Below are 10533 nucleotides of genomic sequence, written 5' to 3' on the forward strand. Positions count from 1 at the left end.
GCAGCATTGTGTTTTGAAGAGATATCTGCCCAACACCAAAGACATGTACATTAAACACTTGAAGAAAATTCAATAAAGCTTCACTCAGAGAAGACTAATGACTGCTCACACAATAATAAGTACAAGAATGTCCATTCACTGAGAGCTTTAAGCATTTAAGTGGGCGTGCAGTGTGTTCCAGCAGAGTAAAACTGGCCATTTACATCGGTGAAAGACTGCCTAAAGCGTGATAAACTGAATCAAATGCTGGACCACTAGCCCATTTTCTCCACAGCTGTCAGGTTGGTAATTGAAGGTTGAAGGTACAGCTACAATGACAAAACAGACAAACAGATGTAGACAAGTCATATATTTTTAGAGTGGCCTGACTCCCCCTGTTCACTGCAATTACTGTTATTTGGGGGGTGAAATGGAAATTCCTGTACTAGAAACATCTATTTTTCTTTCTAATTTTGTTTGTGTTCTTCTAGCCATAGTAAGTGGATTCATTTGGTCCTCAACCAGAAAAATAAATCAATACTATATTATAAATGTAACTTCTGAATAGATTCTTGTGACATTTTTCTTGTGAAAAATGTATGTATTTATGTATTTATTTCACAGTAATCACAGTGGTAATACAGCGAGTTTTAGATCAGAAATCTTCTCAGACATTTTTGAGACTTAGTTCTTCAAACCTCGTAGATGATTTCTCAAGAACAGGTCAAAATGAGATCAAAATGAGATCAAAATAATATCAACATTTCTTTAGTGCTCACATACACACAACTGAGAAGGCCTGAGCAGGCACTCCCAACACATCACAGACTTTACTGGTGTGAAAAAAAAAATTAATAACATTACACACAACTTAGTTGCGGCATCTCTCTGCTAACGGCTGTTTATGACTTTTTAATGGTTTTGTGCTGTATGTGAAGGATTGTGGGTGACTGAAGGCTTCTGGTCCTCAAAAATGAAGGACGTATTTCTCAGCCCATTCGAAGTATCCTATAAAACAAAGGAGACAGCCTTCAATGACAGTTCAGAAATGCAGCCGACTTCAGCTGCATCTTTAGCTTTAAGACAGGGTAAATATCTGCCCAACAATACCAGAAACTGATGAATACTGGACGGGGTAGGGGTACTGATAAATCGTGCAACTGTGGTCCAACAGCCCAAAGTGACATTTTTTCTCATACAATTGATGGAATTGACTGGAAGTCAAACCTTTATTGGTAGTGGTGGTTATTATGCCAGTGGTTAATGTGACCTGTTAGGCCTTCTGTTCAGCTCCTGAAGTCCTAGCCAAAATTAACAGTGAAATAAGATTATTAATACAAATCATGCAGAGTTTAAATACAAAAGTAATGGTTATTATATTCAATAAATCTGAGCTATTTTTTTATTTCACAGAAATGATCCGCCTTCTCTGAAGGTTCTCCACTGAGTCGATCAATAAGGTAAGTGGACCTCATTAAGTGGTCAATGAGTGGAAATGCAAGTCTTTCTGATGTAGTGGATGATGAATGTATTGGTCTTATGTGCTGCTGAAATTCTGAGTAGGCTGTTGTGATGCTGTGCTAGAGTCATTTCAAAAGACGCGAGTAAGAGAAGAGTATCTGAAGCACTTGGCAATGAATTAACTGGTGAAAACAAACATCATAGCAGCATAGCATAGCAGGAACCTGCAGACAGTTTGTTTCTATGCCAGTCTTCTCAGCCCGCTTCGGGTGTCTATTCATCCTTGTTTATCTCTTCGTTCAGACTATTTACTTTGTCTGATGATGTTAATAGTTCCTCTCGTTTGTCTGTTAGAAATGAAGCATAATACATCATTGATTTCAAAATATCACTGTATTTGCTGATGATTTGTGAAGCTCTTGTATGGTTAGCCTACATGCTAACCAGAGAAGTATATTGTAAAGTGGTAATAACAGTAATACTTTGAGAAGGTCATGGAACCCAGTGGTGGGTGTGCAGCTCAGGGAATGGGAAGGTGTGTCAACAATGGCCTCTGAAGAAAGTTTCTGTAGTGAAAAATCTGATTCTACTTGCAGGCCAGTTTGCTTGCTTTTATTTCTTGAAATGATCTGTCAATTAATGGCAAGAAAATAATTGCACTACATAAACAAGCAGAAATATATGGCAATAATAATAATCCTATAATATGCTTATTAGAATCTTACAATGAGAAAAAATTATATATAGCTATGATTCTGAATCAAGAACAGCTGTTTCAGCACTTAACACATAACACACAACAACAACAGCGCACAAACACCCAGGGGAGGTCACCATCAGCCACAGGCCTCCTGCTACTGCTAATCCCAACTAAACCCACTCCCTGACCTAGTAAAGCATCTAGAACACACATATACCTTAACTAAAGAACGAGGAACATGAACATCACAAACAGTACCATTTTTTGTCTCCCATGAGCCCCCATGGCCGTCGACACAGTATTGTATATATAGTACATTTCTCCCATTCTTATTTTTCTTATCTGAACAGCCATAAAAGTTGAGGGGTTCACAAAAATCACTAAATTATTAAAAGGTAAGACTCTAACAACCGTGAAAGACCTGGTAGACCACCACAACTGTCACCATCAGATAAGCAGTGATTCAGCCTTTCATCTTTGAGAGCCAGGAGAAAATCAAGCTTCCTTCTTGCTTCAGATCTGAAAACATCCCTAGATATTTCTGCTCATCCTCAACATTACTGAACGTGATTGGGATCGTGAGAAGAAATTCAGCCAACTTCTAACTGAACCTTGGAGGTGTGGAAAAATATCCCTGCAGATTTCTTTGAGAAACTGAGAGTAAATCTCCTGAAAAGAAAGGAAGCTGTAATAAAGGCAAAGAGTGGACGCACTTAATGCTGAAAATAGATTACATTTAGTGTCGAAGGGTTCTGAATAACATTTGACTGGAATTTAAATGAATGAAGCGTGGTCTCTGACTTTCGCTATATTTACTGAATACAGAATATGAATATATAGAATATGAATAATATAATTTCACTATATAATTTTTTTGCAGGGCACGCTGATGATGTCAATGGAAGGAGTGAGATTTTTGAGCCTCCTGTTCAATGTCATGCAAATGTGATTCACAATGATAAAGAGTTTAATAAAAGGGATTTTCCATGCATGTAATATGACCTAGTTTGGCTGATTTGCCCTCAGGTTTCATCCAGACATGAACAGAATTCCGATTAATATAACTGTAATTGTGGTAGTGCTGAAAAAGCCAGTGTAGCTATTCCACCTGTCTTCTTCCCTCTCACATATCTGCTCCAGTTCACCTAACACACATTATTGGACATCACAAGAGAATAACCTATTAGGAACAGAACAGAGAGTAAGAGCTGAACGTGTTAAGCAAAGTAATTAGGCTTTTGAAGTTGGTCATTTTTATTCGTTTTATTTTATAGAACTGTTAAATGGCTTGTGCCAATGGCTCCAGCACCAGGACAAAAGAGTTCAGCTCTCCATCCCAGAGGAAGCTTTGTGGACCTACAAGGACTAATTTGGACAAACACAGGAGCATTACAGAAAGTACAAAGGCCATTTTAATAAACAAAGGACCAAAGCTAAACCCAAAACACCAGCCAAAGGAAACAACAATCAAATAAATCCTTTGGAGCAGTTGTTTAAAAGCAGCTGAAATCTCCAAGGTTTGACTATATTATGAAAATGTACAGTAACTCTATGCAGTATGGTCCTCTAACTTCTGCCATCTGACCGCTAAAATGGGCATTTCTGTGACAAGTAAGGTAAATGTTTTCTTCAAAAACCCATGTTCATATCATACATGATCCCAAACTTCACGGTAAAGCAAACATGACACCATGTCTTGTATAATGCATGAAGTTGTGAGCACAAATAGTTGACATAACCCTTAGCAATTTGATTTGCATTCAGCAAGTGGGTGGTGGACGCATCATGAAAGTTTCATGCAACATTTTGATGTCTAATCAGACAACAAATTGATATTGGGCTTTTAATATTTCAGAGCGGTTATCACAGCAATGAGTCCTGCCAGGCAGCTCCGTATTTCATATTCCATATCCTAGAAAGGAGCTCTGCAGGGCAGATAAAGTAGCAGGATTTGTTTACATTTGGTCTCATATATATAACTTGTTCAAATCGATGCAATAACCCACCTGTCTTTCATAAAGGCCTGATGTTAAAAGCAGTTTAGATCACAAAATCATATTTTCCATCCAGACTTTTGTAGTAATGGTACGTGATGAAGCCCTTGTGATAGAAAGTGATGGATAGGAAAATGACACAGGGACATGAAGGTGAGAAAGGATGCACTGAAATGTGAAGACCTCAAATGGACAGCTATGAAAAAGCTCAAGAAAACAGAAATGAGGTATAAAAAATTCTGTCATTTGGCACCTATGGATTTAATATATGTAGAATGGCTGGTCTGCTCGTGTTTCTCTATGCATATCGCCACTGTTTTATCAAAACACCAACTGAAATGGTAGCTTTGAAGGAGAAGGAAAAAGCATTTTAACCCAGTGATGTCTGTATAGTGTAACGCGGGGGAGGACGAGGCGGACGCACATGCTGAGAGAAGCGAGATTCATTAAGGGCAAATCCAGAATCAGGGTCTAAACATTCCAGGGTCAAAGAGTCAACATGGAGAGACTGAGGGACAGACGTGACAAAAAGGAACACAGGATAAACACAACAACAGAGAACAGAAAATACCACGGAGGCCAGAAGAAGAATAGCACCGAACACATTTTTACACAATTGTTTTACACACTTCTTTCAATTTGTCCAACATTTTCATCTGATGGACCTACAGATTTTTTAGGACAACAAAAACCAATGATACGAATAGAAATTCCAAACTGAATTGTAAATAAAAGCATTAAAAATGTGATGTAATAACCACAATCCAATTAGACGTTCATCTAATGTCCTAGTATTCATCTCTTTAGACCACAGGTTCTCAACTCTGGTCCTGGAGTACTATGCACATGTTAGTGTTTCCCTGCATCCAACACACCTGATCCAACTAATCAGCTCTTTAACAAGCACTTCATCACTTGAAGTAGGAGTAGGGAAAATGTGCAGGGCAGGGGGGCACTGCTTTAGACCAATCAGAAAAGGGTTCTGTGGTGTTTTTCTTTGTCCTGGACTAAATGTGGTTGTTGAACGTGAACGTTTAGTATAAGTTTTAGTAAGAAGATTTTATTCATTAAGTCATTGCAGACCTTTAATTGGTCCTTTCAACTTGAATAGGGTCTAAAGTGCAGCTGGCTTTTTCAAATGGTGTAATCAAATAAAAACTCTGGCTTTCACACACTTTTTGTTTAGGGATAATCATACAGGAGTTGTAAAGAGCATGTGAGAATGCAGAAAGTTTGAACCAAACCACTGTGGTTCTGCCAAGAGTATGCCTGGTGAGCCAGAGTGCTGTCTTTCATCCCAAACCACAAGCTTCAAAAGCCCTGTTCATATGATCGCCAGGAGCATATTAGGATTTTAGTGAGTTTAAGTCTACTATCAGCTGGAAAACGTGTTCAGCTAAATACGCTATTGTTGGATTAAGGGCTTTATTTATTTGTACTGTACTTCATCATATTATTACATTGATCAAATGCTGAAATGATTATATCATGAAGAATTGCATTTCCAGTTCTTTTGTTCTTTTGGTATCTTTTACTGCAGGCCGTTAACAATCTGTCATGCTGGGTTGTCTGTTGGAGTGCAAGCCAACCAAATCTGCTGAATTTTTGCGAACTAGTTGGAAGAGACTCTGGAGAGGTGGAGGTTTGCACTGGAGAGGAGAGGAATGACGGTCAGTAGAGACAAGACAGAATACATGTGTGTGAATGAGAGGGAGGCAGGTGGAAAGGTGAAGATGATTTTCGTTGGGAGTGACAAGGATGGACAAGATAAGAAATGAGCAGATCAGAGGGACAGTGAAGGTGGAGCAGTTTGGAGATAAAGCCAGAGAGGCCAGGTTGAGATGGTTTGGACATGTGTTGAGGAGGAATAGTGGATATATTGGGCAAAGAATGTTGGAGATGGAGCTGCCGGGTAGAAGGAGAAGAGGTAGACCTCAGAGAAGGTTTATGGATGTAGTGAAGGTGGACATGGAGATGGTTGGTGTAAAAGTAGAGGAGGCAGTGGATAGGACAAGATGGAGGCAGATGATCCGCTGTGGCGACCCCTAAAGGGAGCAGCCGAAAGAAGAAGAAGAAGAAGAAGACGAAGAAGAAGTTGCAATCATGAACAATGACAATGACAGTGACATAGCATTAAAAGCATGTGTAAAAGAGATCTGGTTGGCCAGCTGGTCGGTGAAAACAATAAAAATGTAAACTTGTGTAGAGGCTTCAGAAGGTCAGGTGTCCAGCCATGCAGCTGTGACTAATGTATAAAAATTGCTAACTTCAGAATTCTTTGTGGTGCACAGAAGCAGCAGATGGTGGGATACATCTGTCCTACAGTTACTTAATGAGGTGACAATTGAGATCCAGATCCTCAGAGAGAGAGAGAGAGAGAGAGAGAGAGAGAGAGAGAGAGAGAGAGAGAGAGAGAGAGACCAGATTTTTATCTAGGCAGGTATATCATATCTGTACTAATATATAAATACAAACCAACAGTTGGCCTCCCCACATGTCTGAGGTTAATAACAGTATCAGCTTTCAGCAGCACACGGAAAAGCAGTATGACTCAAAAATATTCCAAAGTGTCTCTAATCCTGGCACACTGACAGGCATGTTACACAAACACATACATGTAAATAGCTTTAGCACCAAGTCACTGGCCATCAAACACAACAGATGGATGTAATATTTAGACATTCAGTGTGGTTGAAACTTTCTGCAACCTTGCCGTGAATATAAGGTTTTGTGCAATCGATACTTTTATATATGCTTAAGGAAATGTTTGGCACAAAATCAAATGTGCATAATTTTCTCCTTTAACTAAATGTGGTCAATCAGCCAGGACATGTGTGGTGTCTCAAATTTGCATATTTTTGCCACTTTTTTGACACAAGTGATGGAAGTCAATTTCTTCTCTTGTACGATTTAGGAAAATGCATATAAGAAAAGCATTTGGCAGACAATCTTATCCAGAGCAACTTACAATTTGATCATCTTTACATGGGTTAGGACTCTAGCCCAAGTCTCTCACTGGTATAGGGGTGGGGTGAGGTGGGGGATCAAACCCCAATCTACAGTGCAGAAGACAGAGGTGTTAACCACTACACTATACTTGCCAAACCATACCTTTACTTTGAGTTACAGTAAGCTGAGGTTATGGATACTATCATATCAAAGGGTTTTTATGGTCAAATAGGGCTCTCTGAAACAATCTGTGGAGCAACACCAAAACCAAACACAAAGCTGATAACAAAACAAACAGCCTATAACATACAAGATACTGAAGATATGAACTACAAATGAAACTCAGTAATAAAATAGCAGGTTCTGCTCAAGAACAGCATCAACCGTGTCTTGTGATTGCTGAAATCTTCTTTAAATAAGGTGACAGAAGCACATGGCACTCCTCACATTAAATCACCTGCCTCAAACATGCCACACTGAAGAGGACAGGGCTGCCAGAGGCCTGCACACTCTAAGGCGCGTGCTACTCTATTGTTGGGCCTGAAAATGCTAATCCACAACACAAAGAGAGAAAGCTTTCCCATTTTTGGCTAAGCTTAGGTTTACTATTTGGTCTTAAAAGACTAGAAGCATTAGTAGAAGCATACCGTCATGTGCCTTACATAATTCAGTACAGTTATGATATTGAGAAAATGGTTCATACTTCTTTTATATTTTCTTTTAGATTTAATATTATACTGTGTTTAATTGAAACCATTTATGCGTTGCCATGGACAATAATTATTACTATTACACATTTTTTTAATCCTGTAAATAAACGGTCTGTAGTTAGAACTTCTGTGGACTCATTATACTTTCAATGCTTTTTATTCCATTAATGAAATATATATATATATGGAATTTCTGCAGATATATTAGAATATCAAAGCTCCACATGCAGCAGTGCTCTGCTTTAATCCAATAATAGCCGTTGTGCAAAGATGTGCAAATTTCAGAGCCCCCCACTGGAGCCTGTGCCTTGATTAGCTTTTTCTTAATTATTTTCTGAGGCTTTCTTCATCAGCCCTATTATATTCCCTAAAATGTAAAGAATGTCAACACCACTCAAATACTGGAGCTGAACTCTAGATGGCAGTGTGCACTATGCACGGAGACAGGGCTTCATTCATGCATGTCCTAGAGATCTTGTTGTGCATGCATGATACATACTGTTCATAAATGTACATACATGTGTACGAATATATTCATGAAAGCACATGTCAACCCAATCCCATGTTCTTTAGCTCAAACATTCGTATCAGGGATTTCTTTCATGCTCATGTAAGAATGTAATAAATTAATTATTTTTACCTGACTTGGCATGATGATTATTTTTCATTCTCTCTTTATCTCTTGGACTTCAACAGGATGTTTTGTTACTGTGTCTTTAATCGGCCTCTTTCCTGATTGACTGCATCGCATTGCGTCCAATTCAAAAAGCAGTCTGGGCTGAAAGACTTCTTCAACTTCAATGTAAATGGGTGGGGCTAAATTACTATGCGCTCTTTGTAAAAAAAAAAGTTTCGATGTAGCATCAGATAAAGGTTCTATGACTTTTATTGCCTTCACTAAAAACCCTTGAGAAGCCAAGTTTGGTATAGGCTGAATAACAAGAGGTGTGTCAATGCATTGGTTTTTGTGACATCACAAAAATAATGAATTCAAAATGCGGGTTTAACAGCTTAGTTTCCATATATGGACTGTTAGGATTGAACAGTATATCGCTGCTGTCGGGACAAAACCTCGGATCTCCATTTTTGTCGTTTTTAATTTTTTTGACATAACTTAAAAATGCTCGTTGGCCTTTACATTGTGTGTAAATTTCATGAAGAATGGACCAAAAGAAATGAATCAAAATGACTGAGAAAGAAGTCTGGTTCCATTGACTTCCATTAAAAGTAAAGTAGGTTTTTTCCTTCTCCTGTAAAGTTACCATTTTGGAGATACAAGGTTTTGTTGCGACAACAGCGATATTCTGAAACTGAAATTTACATACAACATGTATAAAGTGAGGGAAGCCCCATGTTACTTCCATGACATGGGCCCTTTAAAAATGATACTGTGACTCTGTAGACATCAAGAAATCCGCCAGAGGCCATGATGGTAACCACATTAGTGCCAAAGAATCAGACTGAACCATGATCTCATCCTACCGTAATTGTTTGCATGAAAGATATAAGAGGGATGCAGTGAAACTCAGTGCAGCAGCTGGGAAGCACACGTGTCTCATGAGCTGACCGAGGTGTTGGATTCCAGACGTGCTCTGATCACTGTCACCAGGCCAAGGCAAGCTATTTATGGCCCTGCTGAAACACGAGGTTGCCTGTGCTGATTGCCGCCAACAGTTTCTGTCTAAGACTCGAGGACTTAAGAGCAATAAAAGCCCTTTTAAAACTGCGGCTCTCCAAAGCTTTATCAGTTGTAGTTGTGGCTCAATAATACAGACTGGATCACAGCAAAGGCTGCAACTTCATAATCAGGACACAAAGCACAGACTGGTAAATGTGCATGGAATGTTATTTCCCTTAGCAACAGGATCAGAGGAACAGACACTCTAGCAGAGCACCTTTGCACATTCCCTCTTAAGGAAGTTTTCAAGCAGTGGTAGGGCGTGGAAATGTTCAGTTCACTGGACAAAGCCACTCTCACTGGAAGTTCACCTGAAGGGTGGAAACCAACACACATACAAGAGGTTATATCTGAAAATGTATTGCACAGAATGAGTTGCACAGAAGGCTGCATTGAAAATGTGACCTTTCTTTTGGATCTGAAGTGTTAATGAACTAGACCAATTCAGTTTGGTCCACTGTTTTCCAGTAAATGTTCAAATTAATATGCTTCAGCAAGAACAAGGATTAATCTGGTGAACACATCACACATTAAAATTCACATTATTGCAAACTAGAAAGAAGAACATCAATTATTGTTTGTGGTTTGATTTCACTGTAACAACACAAGCACAGTACAGTAAACAGCCATTAAATACAAGTTATCAGTGATGGAAACAAGCAGAAAACAAAAGTTCAACAGAAAAAAAGCACACAACAGCATCCACCCCTAGGTATAATAAGCAAAGTACTTAATTTTTCCACTCTTTACTCTCATGCACCCTAATGCCACTTTAACTCTTCCATCCTTCCAATCTAAAAAGAAGAATTTTTGCACTGGAACTGGACATCTGAGGTGTGGAGTAAGGTTTTATGGACTGATATGTCTAAATTTGTATTTGGGACTACTTGAGCCATGAGACGCAGAAAATGCAATCAACTTCAAAGACAAAATTTCTGTCCAGCTAGATCTGCCCCAGTCAACTGTAAGTGCTATTACTGTGAAATGGAAGGCCCTATGAGCAACAACAGCATAGCTGTTAAATATCAATTATATATGCTTTCTACTTATGTTCTGACACTG

General features: G+C 38.9%; 1 long non-coding RNA gene across 1 annotated transcript; it reads right to left on the reverse strand.

Moving 5' to 3' along the window:
- Positions 1 to 725: 725 nt before the first annotated feature.
- On the reverse strand, positions 726 to 8510 carry LOC119265380. Its single transcript, XR_005131614.1, has 3 exons — positions 8434 to 8510; positions 1207 to 1280; positions 726 to 987 (listed from the first exon to the last, which is right to left on the reverse strand). It is a non-coding gene; the product is annotated as an uncharacterized LOC119265380 (long non-coding RNA).
- Between the last annotated feature and the right edge of the window lie 2023 nt (positions 8511 to 10533).

The sequence above is a fragment of the Pygocentrus nattereri genome, chromosome 16 (assembly GCF_015220715.1).
Source record: "Pygocentrus nattereri isolate fPygNat1 chromosome 16, fPygNat1.pri, whole genome shotgun sequence".
Lineage (NCBI taxonomy): Eukaryota > Metazoa > Chordata > Actinopteri > Characiformes > Serrasalmidae > Pygocentrus > Pygocentrus nattereri.